Source organism: Ischnura elegans (genome assembly GCF_921293095.1).
Source record: "Ischnura elegans chromosome 13 unlocalized genomic scaffold, ioIscEleg1.1 SUPER_13_unloc_1, whole genome shotgun sequence".
NCBI lineage: Eukaryota > Metazoa > Arthropoda > Insecta > Odonata > Coenagrionidae > Ischnura > Ischnura elegans.
The window spans coordinates 8,272,823-8,281,404 of record NW_025791657.1 but is presented as its reverse complement, the minus strand read 5'-3'; positions in this window follow the sequence as shown (position 1 = coordinate 8,281,404).

Genomic DNA, 8,582 nt, shown 5'->3' with positions numbered 1-8,582 from the left:
CGGCATATTTGACCCCTCAACACTGTGATATGCACCAAGTACGCCTACTGATCTTCTTCATGCCAAAATTTTTCTCATTGAGATTTTTTATTTTGAATTTAAACAGATTACTGTGCTTTTTGAAGGAACGTTTTTTTTCCAATAAATTTTCATTGTGATTTCATTTATAAAAATTTTATTTTGTAGTTTTCCATGACTTTCGGTTTCACACTGGTGAGTTGGCGAAATAGGTCTGAAAAGTAAACGCCTTCCTTCAACTGTAGTATCTTGAAAACTGCTGCCTACTCTGCTAGTGAGACGTCAAAAGGTGTCACCTCCTTTAGCATGAGATGCCTTTGTTATTAGCTCACTGCTCTCTCTTTGTCTTTTGCTTGTGTGTCATCACCTTGCGACCCAATATATACATGCAGCTAATAAACCACATGCACCAATACCACTCTATTTCTAAGACCGTGGCCAACACAGGAGAATATAAAACAAGAGAACACATTCAATTGAAAAGCAAATTGTTGCATGGTGATAGTACGACATATTAAACTACCACACAATGATAGAATTATTAGAGACATTTGAGTGAAGCAAGACTGAAGCAGGTCAGTAAATGGTGGCGGAAGTGAAGGACTGTCTATTTATATCATTCACAATAGTTCAATTAATAAATACGAGAAAAAAATGTCATTGACACAATGCTTGAAAATTTGAAATAAAGTCCTAGAAATCGATGCTTTCATTTCAACTAATGTAATGATCTTTGAAGTTGTTTTTGATTGAAAAAGAACATTGTTAAAGTTCTCCTTGTCAAACGGAAGAAAAAAAAACAAGGGTCAAATGTCATTGACTACAATTCATGTTGTCCACTACAAAGTTAACAAAAATGGAGTCAAGGAATGGAAATTGTGGTGTTAGGTCAAATGCATTGTCTCTGCAGATAATTCGTCCTGAAAGTTTATCCATTCTATTTATTTGATTTTTTTAATTAACTAAAACGTTTACTATTGGCACCACAACATGTAGGGTACGACTACTCCTTCAGACAATTGCCATTGGAAAGCTGAATTATAGTTGCGTAGATTGTGGAACTTTCATAATAGAAGAGGTGACGAGAGATTTTACGAGAAAAACAAATGATCAGATTTGAAAAACATGCTGAGGGAACGAGGATCAGTGATTCAGGGGTAAATTTCAAGTTAATTGAAACTGGTGAAAGAAGGCCTCGATACAAAAATGGATGAATTAACGATTGAGACTGAACAGAGGAGAGAAATTGAAATACAGGTACTACTAAAATATTCACAGAAGAATAGGAGAGGCGAGATAGGCAGCTGAGAGAAGAACAAGCACAGAGGGATGGGACAGTAGGGGAGATATAAGAGAGTTTAAAAGGATATACAAGATGGCCAGGGAATGTACAGTGGCGGAAAAAATTAACGCAAAGCTCGTTGGCGTCTGAGAGCGGCCAGTTCAGGAACTACTTGTCTTCCAAAATTTTGCCCTCGTAATGCTCTCATACAACCGGGAGTTTTAAAAGCAATATATCCCTTATACCGGGAAAATAATCATACCCGTCGCATTATGACAAGGCGCAAAAGATCCAGCTACGAATTCTTCGCCATATTCTCCGAAGTATGCTTCGCCCTCGACTCACCTACCATGGAATCTGCTCTCGTCGGGACATCGTGGACACAGCCGACATATTGAGCATTGAGACTGCCTTAGAACCCAATCGTTCCGGTGGTGTAGTGGGTAAAGTATCATGCTTCGAATCAGAGGTTCCACGGATCAAGTCCCAGTGACGGATGACTTGATGCTGCACACACACACTGTAAAGTGAATTTTCTGATCTTAAAACTTCGCAATACCTATCAATAGGTCCATAGGATGCTGCGTAGCTGTTGAATTCTCACGCGCTTATTTATTTCTTGAAATTTAACCACCAAATTGCATAGCCATTTGGGCAGTTGACTGTGGAGTGAATTTTGACTACCATTTCCGCGTCGTCCAACCCAGCTTCAAGGCCCCTAACATCAGCTGTATGTGCAATGTGTCACGGCCTACTTCGCCTCCCACATTTCAAGGGAAAATTCCTCGGAAGTTCTGCAGAGCTGAGCGAAGGCAGAACATCAAACCGCCCAAACTCAGTAGTTCTCAATCGTGTAATTTTGGGCGTCTATGTATGTATTTCATCAGAAACATTAAGCAAATGGTTAAGTTAGCAGAGGTTAGACTTACCCTTAAATTTTCCAGCAAAATTAGCATTACACATACATTTAAAAAATATTTCATCATTATTATGGAACTAATGTTATTTCGAAGTCATAGAATTATTTGACTGTTCGCGTTTTCCGCTATTTATTTCATCCCTTCTTCTAACTTTTGATTACTTTAAGCACTCAACATAGGTTAAGGAATAGAATAAATCTCACAATCAATTACTCGAGGTAATTTCGCGTCAGAAATGCGGTTGTAAGACATTTATGTTAATATACAAACTAACTTTAAAAAAAATAAAAATGATTTCTCATGACCTTTCCCCATCAATGAAGAAATTTTATTCTTGTAATTACATGAATTACCATTCGTTGCGACATATTCATTTTATGGCCGAATTTCCAGTACTCTCTTTTCATTGAAGAGGAGCGATAGAATTTTTTTTACCATCCCGTGAATTATAGTGTGTGGTCCAATTTTTCCATTGTCTTAGCAAAAAATATATTTCGAGTAAGCCACGTAATGCTTACAAAAAATTTACCTCACATGCAGCAGACATTTTCTTTTCACTATCTTACGAAGGATTTACTCCCATGATTGTTGCATAATTGAAATGTGTATCAAAGATGGACTTCTGAAGCAGGCTACGTAGCAACAGAAAAGTAAATGAGTTTAATCGTGGACATTAAATATTTTGCGGAAATCGATTCGGACACAAAAACGGAGTAAACAGGTAATGACTGCAAGGTACAGCATGTGTGTTTCAGAGAAGAGGAGAATTATGCAGGAATTGATAAAGAAAGCTAGCATCAAAGGTCGGATTTGAACAAAGGAAATATTCACTAGAATTAGAAGAAATAAATTCGAGAATCAATTGATTGATTATGCCTGAACGAGAAATTCACAAGGAAAAATATATCAGTCCATGAGATGTATCAACTTGTAGCAAGGAAATATTAATAATAATTCGATTACTACGGAAACAAATTCTAGATAAAATTCACTCCCTCCTATTAACTCAAAAATAGAGTCGAATTCCATAAAGTTCCTTTCCACCCATTCAAATTTCGGTAATCTTTCCAGTTTCCTAAATAACTTTTCAATAAGTGAAAATTATGATACTTTTCTAATTCTCATTTTATGTCAGTTTATAAGATTGAAAAACATTAACCGATTAGTTCAGATACCTCTTTTTTAATGAAGATCTAATTTTTAATTGATGTTATTAATCAAATATGCGTTCATATGGATCATATTTGTGATAAAAAATCAAATTTTAAAGACATTATGAAGTTCAAAAAACTCTATTTACTCCTCTTATTTCACTATGAAAGAAATCGTTTACTGATCAAATTAATCAATATCTTCGGATAACTACATGAAAGAAATTATCAAACCTTAAAATGGCCATAACATATTCCGTTACCTAAATCAATTCGGCTTCGCATTTCTTTTCAATTGCCGTATGTTACAAGTTGTTTCAATATAATCCTCGGGAATCTATTATTGGGCGTAGAATATTGAGCAAAGTATTGACATACTGAACTGAAAACAAACAACTAATTTCTCGGAGGTGGCTCAAAAAGTGCTTTCCTTCTGCTTTGAGGAACTCTATAGGAGTTTTCCCTTGAAGGGGAGAAGCGTAGGCCGTGACACATTGCACATACAGCTAATGTTAGGGGCTTTGAAGCTGGGTTGGACGACGCGGAAATGGTAGTCAAAATTCACTCCACAGTCAACTGCCCAAATGGCTATGCAATTTGGTGGTTACATTTCAAGAAATAAATAAGCGCGTGACAATTCAACAGCTACGCAGCATCCTATGGACCTATTGATAGGTATTGCGAAGTTTTAAGATCAGAAAATTCATTTTACAGTGTGTGTGTGCAGCATCAAGTCATCCGTCACTGGGACTTGATCCGTGGAACCTCTGATTCGAAGCATGATACTTTACCCACTACACCACCGGAACGATTGGGTTCTAAGGCAGTCTCAATGCTCAATATGTCGGCTGTGTCCACGATGTCCCGACGAGAGCAGATTCCATGGTAGGTGAGTCGAGGGCGAAGCATACTTCGGAGAATATGGCGAAGAATTCGTAGCTGGATCTTTTGCGCCTTGTCATAATGCGACGGGTATGATTATTTTCCCGGTATAAGGGATATATTGCTTTTAAAACTCCCGGTTGTATGAGAGCATTACGAGGGCAAAATTTTGGAGGACAAGTAGTTCCTGAACTGGCCGCTTTCTGACGCCAACGAGCTTTGCGTTAATTTTTTCCGCCACTGTACTAGAAGGCATATAGTGGGAGATCCGACAAACATGGGCGTACCCAGCAAGGAGCGGGAGGTGACAGCTGCCCCCTCCTTTTTTGAAACTATTTAGGCACTGTTTTATTTTCTTAAAATGTTGGTTTCATGCTTAAACTTTACTACTTGAACAACCATGGCTTGCCCCCTCCCCAGTTATATCCTGGACACTTTCTTTCATCGGAAAATAGAGGAACTTACGCAAAAATGTCATCAGATGAGACAGGTGATCGAAGACATAAGCGGTTTAGGGTAGATAGCAAAACAAAATGCAAAAACAAATATTTTGAAGTGTAAAGAGAGGGTAAATAACTGTTGTGGGTAAAAAGTGTCATGACTATATGTATATTCAATGTATTTATATTAGTTTGTAGTGAAGAGATGGCCAAGAAGGAACAGAAATGGAACTACAGTACACTCTCAATTATCTGGGCAAATGATGGGGGAGAGAAAACACGGATAACCCAAAGTTTCACTTTAATGTCTTTTAATGCTCATAATTTACCAAAAAACGGGAATATGCTGTTACCACTTATGCCGTTATTTTTATTTCAGAGTGCTTCCCGGACTCATTGACAGCTTTCTTCGCCAGTTCGCGATCGTTTAAGCGACGACAACATGCTTGTACTCGTATTATCAATGCTCCATGTAAGGCCTGGTTTCGAAAACCACACATCCGTGGCTGCGTTCGCGGATCCAGAAAATTGGTTTGCACGAATGCTTAAAAACCACTGCTCGACGTCGGAAACTACACATTCAGGCACCAGGGTTACAACTTCTGCGGTACGTGTATCAGTGATCAAAGAGCATGGTCGCGCACTGCGAGGCTTAAAAAATAGGATCACGGATCTTACGTGAACCTAGGTAACGTACAATCGCTTCTGTTTTACGAAATGGATTCTAACGGAAATAATAAGCACGATGTGTCCTAGCATTTATGAAGTAATTCCGATGAATTTGCGTACGATTTCATTTTTTTTAATGGCGCGGAAAATGTTGAGCGAGAGTGAATATCATGCACTGACAATCCACAGCACGTATAATCAACAGCACGGATAATCCGCAACACGGATACGGTGCCGCCGGATAATCGGGAGTCGGCTGAAGTTGAAAACGTACCATAATTTTTGCCTTGGAGCAGTATGAATGTGTAACGTGACATATTCACAGTGCTGGTTAACCCTTTCACTGCTGTTCGATCTCCAAAAACTTTCTCCTCTCATGTGGCGAAAAGGTTAAAATGCGTTTCGTAGAGCCATGGAGAAGGTACTACCAGGATGGTCATGGTACACCCTCGGAAGGGTGTAACATGCTCATTCTCCGAGCTCACCCTCGCTGGTCCCTCTCCTCGACCCTCCAAGCGAGGGGCCTCCCTCCCCAAAAGTGACCGCCTTGACTGCATTTTGAACATCTTTATCAATCAATCAATCCGATCATCAAAAAATGATTGTTTGCATCGCACTCCTGCCAATCAGGCGATCAAATACGCCTTTGAACCGTGTTTCTGCGATGAAAAGTAATGATTCTATGATAAAAACGAGCCTGCGGACCACCGGAAAATGCAAAAGTGCAATATAATCGTTTGACGTTGCGCGCTTTGCCTTTCCTGCTTTTTCCAAGAATTTTTCAAATCATCTTTTAAGCCTCTAATCTCCTCCACGATTTTATCCGCTGCAGCTTCCCGAAGGTATAACGTAACGGATCAACCATAGCCGTGATATTATAGCAGTAGAATTACTAGTAGGCTATTTTTATCAATTACCAACCTCGAGAACATCCTCATGATGCGCTATCAAAGGGAATCCGGCCGATTTCCAGCAATTTGAGATTTTAGTGGACGAAATAAGTACATCTTTGAACCGTGTCTCTGTTATGCAAAATGACAATTTTATTTACTTGGCCATTTTAGCAAAGTAAACGAAATCGTCACTTTTCATCGCAGAAACACCGTTCGAAGACGTACTTGTTTAGCAGAAGTGCGACGCAAACAATTATTTTTTGACGAACGCAGTGATTGATAAAGAGATTTTCAAATTGCACTCAGAGCGGTCACTTTTCGGGAGGGAGGCCCCCCCCCTCGGAGGGTCGACGAGAGAAGCCAGCGAAGGTGAGCTGGTCGAGGAAAGGGTCCCGGTTTAGCGATCCTTCGGAGCGCTTCGGCGAAAGTGCTGACCGCATAGCAGGGACGAAGAAAAACTGCGTTCACAGCAGCCTGCCGTGCGAATGCACCAGGTACGTTCACAGCAGTGAAAGGGTTAAAAATTTAACAGGAAGGAGAATTGATGCGATGAATAGTAACATGAGAATATGGTTTTTTTACTGCCTTTATCGAAAGATTATTACTCTTGAAGTGCGTATTTCACGCTTTTAAATTTTTAAATGACGATACCTATTTTTCACAATAAAATCAAAAGTGAAAATTTTCAAGCTCGCGAAAACGCGACGGTTAAGTATGAATGATGGGAAAAGCTCAAGTGACGTCATTTTGGTTCCCGCTGTCAGCGAGTGAGGTGACCTTGGGGTGAGAATATGTGCGCCGCTGAGATTCAGGCTGCTAGCAGGTAGCAGAGTACCCTGGTAGTAGGTAGCGCTTGGCTTAAATAAGGATTATTATATTTTATCAAACGAAGGAAACTTTATCACCATAAGCAATTTCATTAGGTGATTATCAAGACATGTTTCCCTGAGTTCTGTGCCTCATGCATGCATTGGTAATCTCAGACGATGTAAAACACCTATCTATTCGTATAGAAACTAAGTCCCTGTGACTTCACGTGGAGTGGCATCGTATGGGCACCGATCTGGCCTTTTTTAAATGAAGATAAAATTGACCATTGCCATTCGTCTACACTGGGATTTATAAAACCAAATAATTTGTATATAATGAATACAAAAATGGTGGGTAACGAATCGCTATTTATGCCATTTGTTTTCTTTAAAGTACTATCCTTTTCATGTATTCGACCGAAAATGACATAAGGTTACCCTCGAAGGTGTTGGGGTTTTGATTGTAGAAAATAAAAAAGATTATGGTTACACAATAGGGTAGTTTCCTTCATAGAAAAAACGAAAGGAATTGATTTTTGTGAAAAAATTTTTCCCACATATCCAGCAATTTAAGTTAATCATGCCATGGATCGGTTATCGTCTTCATGTGTAACGTCTTCAATGCGGCACGCAGGATGTACGAGACGGGGGGAAAAACCTTGACAAGACATCGAAGGAGGAAAATCCACATATTTTCGGTTTTCACATACACATTTCAAATTCCACGTGCCGGCATCCCCTTTCAGTCGCAAGTGAGGGTTTTTCCTTTCCGAAGGCTCACCGTCAACAAAGAGGCTATGTTGTGCTCAGTGACCTGGGCGGCGCGGCGCCGGGGTGACGTTGGGTGGGGTAGGGTGGCCGTTGCGGCCGTTGGGGTCCCCTTGCAAAATCCCTAACCGTGCGTACACTGGGGTTTTCCAAGTTTTTGAATGGGTGGGGGGTGGTGGGAGACTCATTGTCTTAGTCGGGTACACCACTTGGTAGGAAATGGCGTCAAGTTGATGCCAAATAATCAGCATACTACATACACGGACAGCATATTCGCCGGGACATGGTTCAAGTTTTTAGCTTTCCAAAAGATCCTGAGTTGAAAAAGAAGTGCATTTGGGCGATAAGAAGAAATTATTTCACCCCTACGAAAAACTGAGGTATGTACTCTTTCTCGCTGTAATTATTTGGATGTAATTTTAAGTTAGAAGTGGCTTCGGGATGTTGATGCATCAACATCCCGAACTATTCAGTGATTGTGATTTGTGATTGAAAATATTGTAGCAGCAATTCTTTTGAAAATTCTTGCATTTTAGTTTTCTTTTTTGTATTAATGCATTCGGTAAACGTGTGGTTAAAGGAGAAACTAGGAATAAGCTGCCAAGTTTATAGGATCGAATATTGCTTCTTAGCTTGCCCTACGGTGTATTACACGTCGGCTTTCATCATTTCAAATTATCTTATGCTATAGTTTAAAACAATAAAAACATCAGGCATACAAATATTTACTATATTTACGAGCCTAGTAAT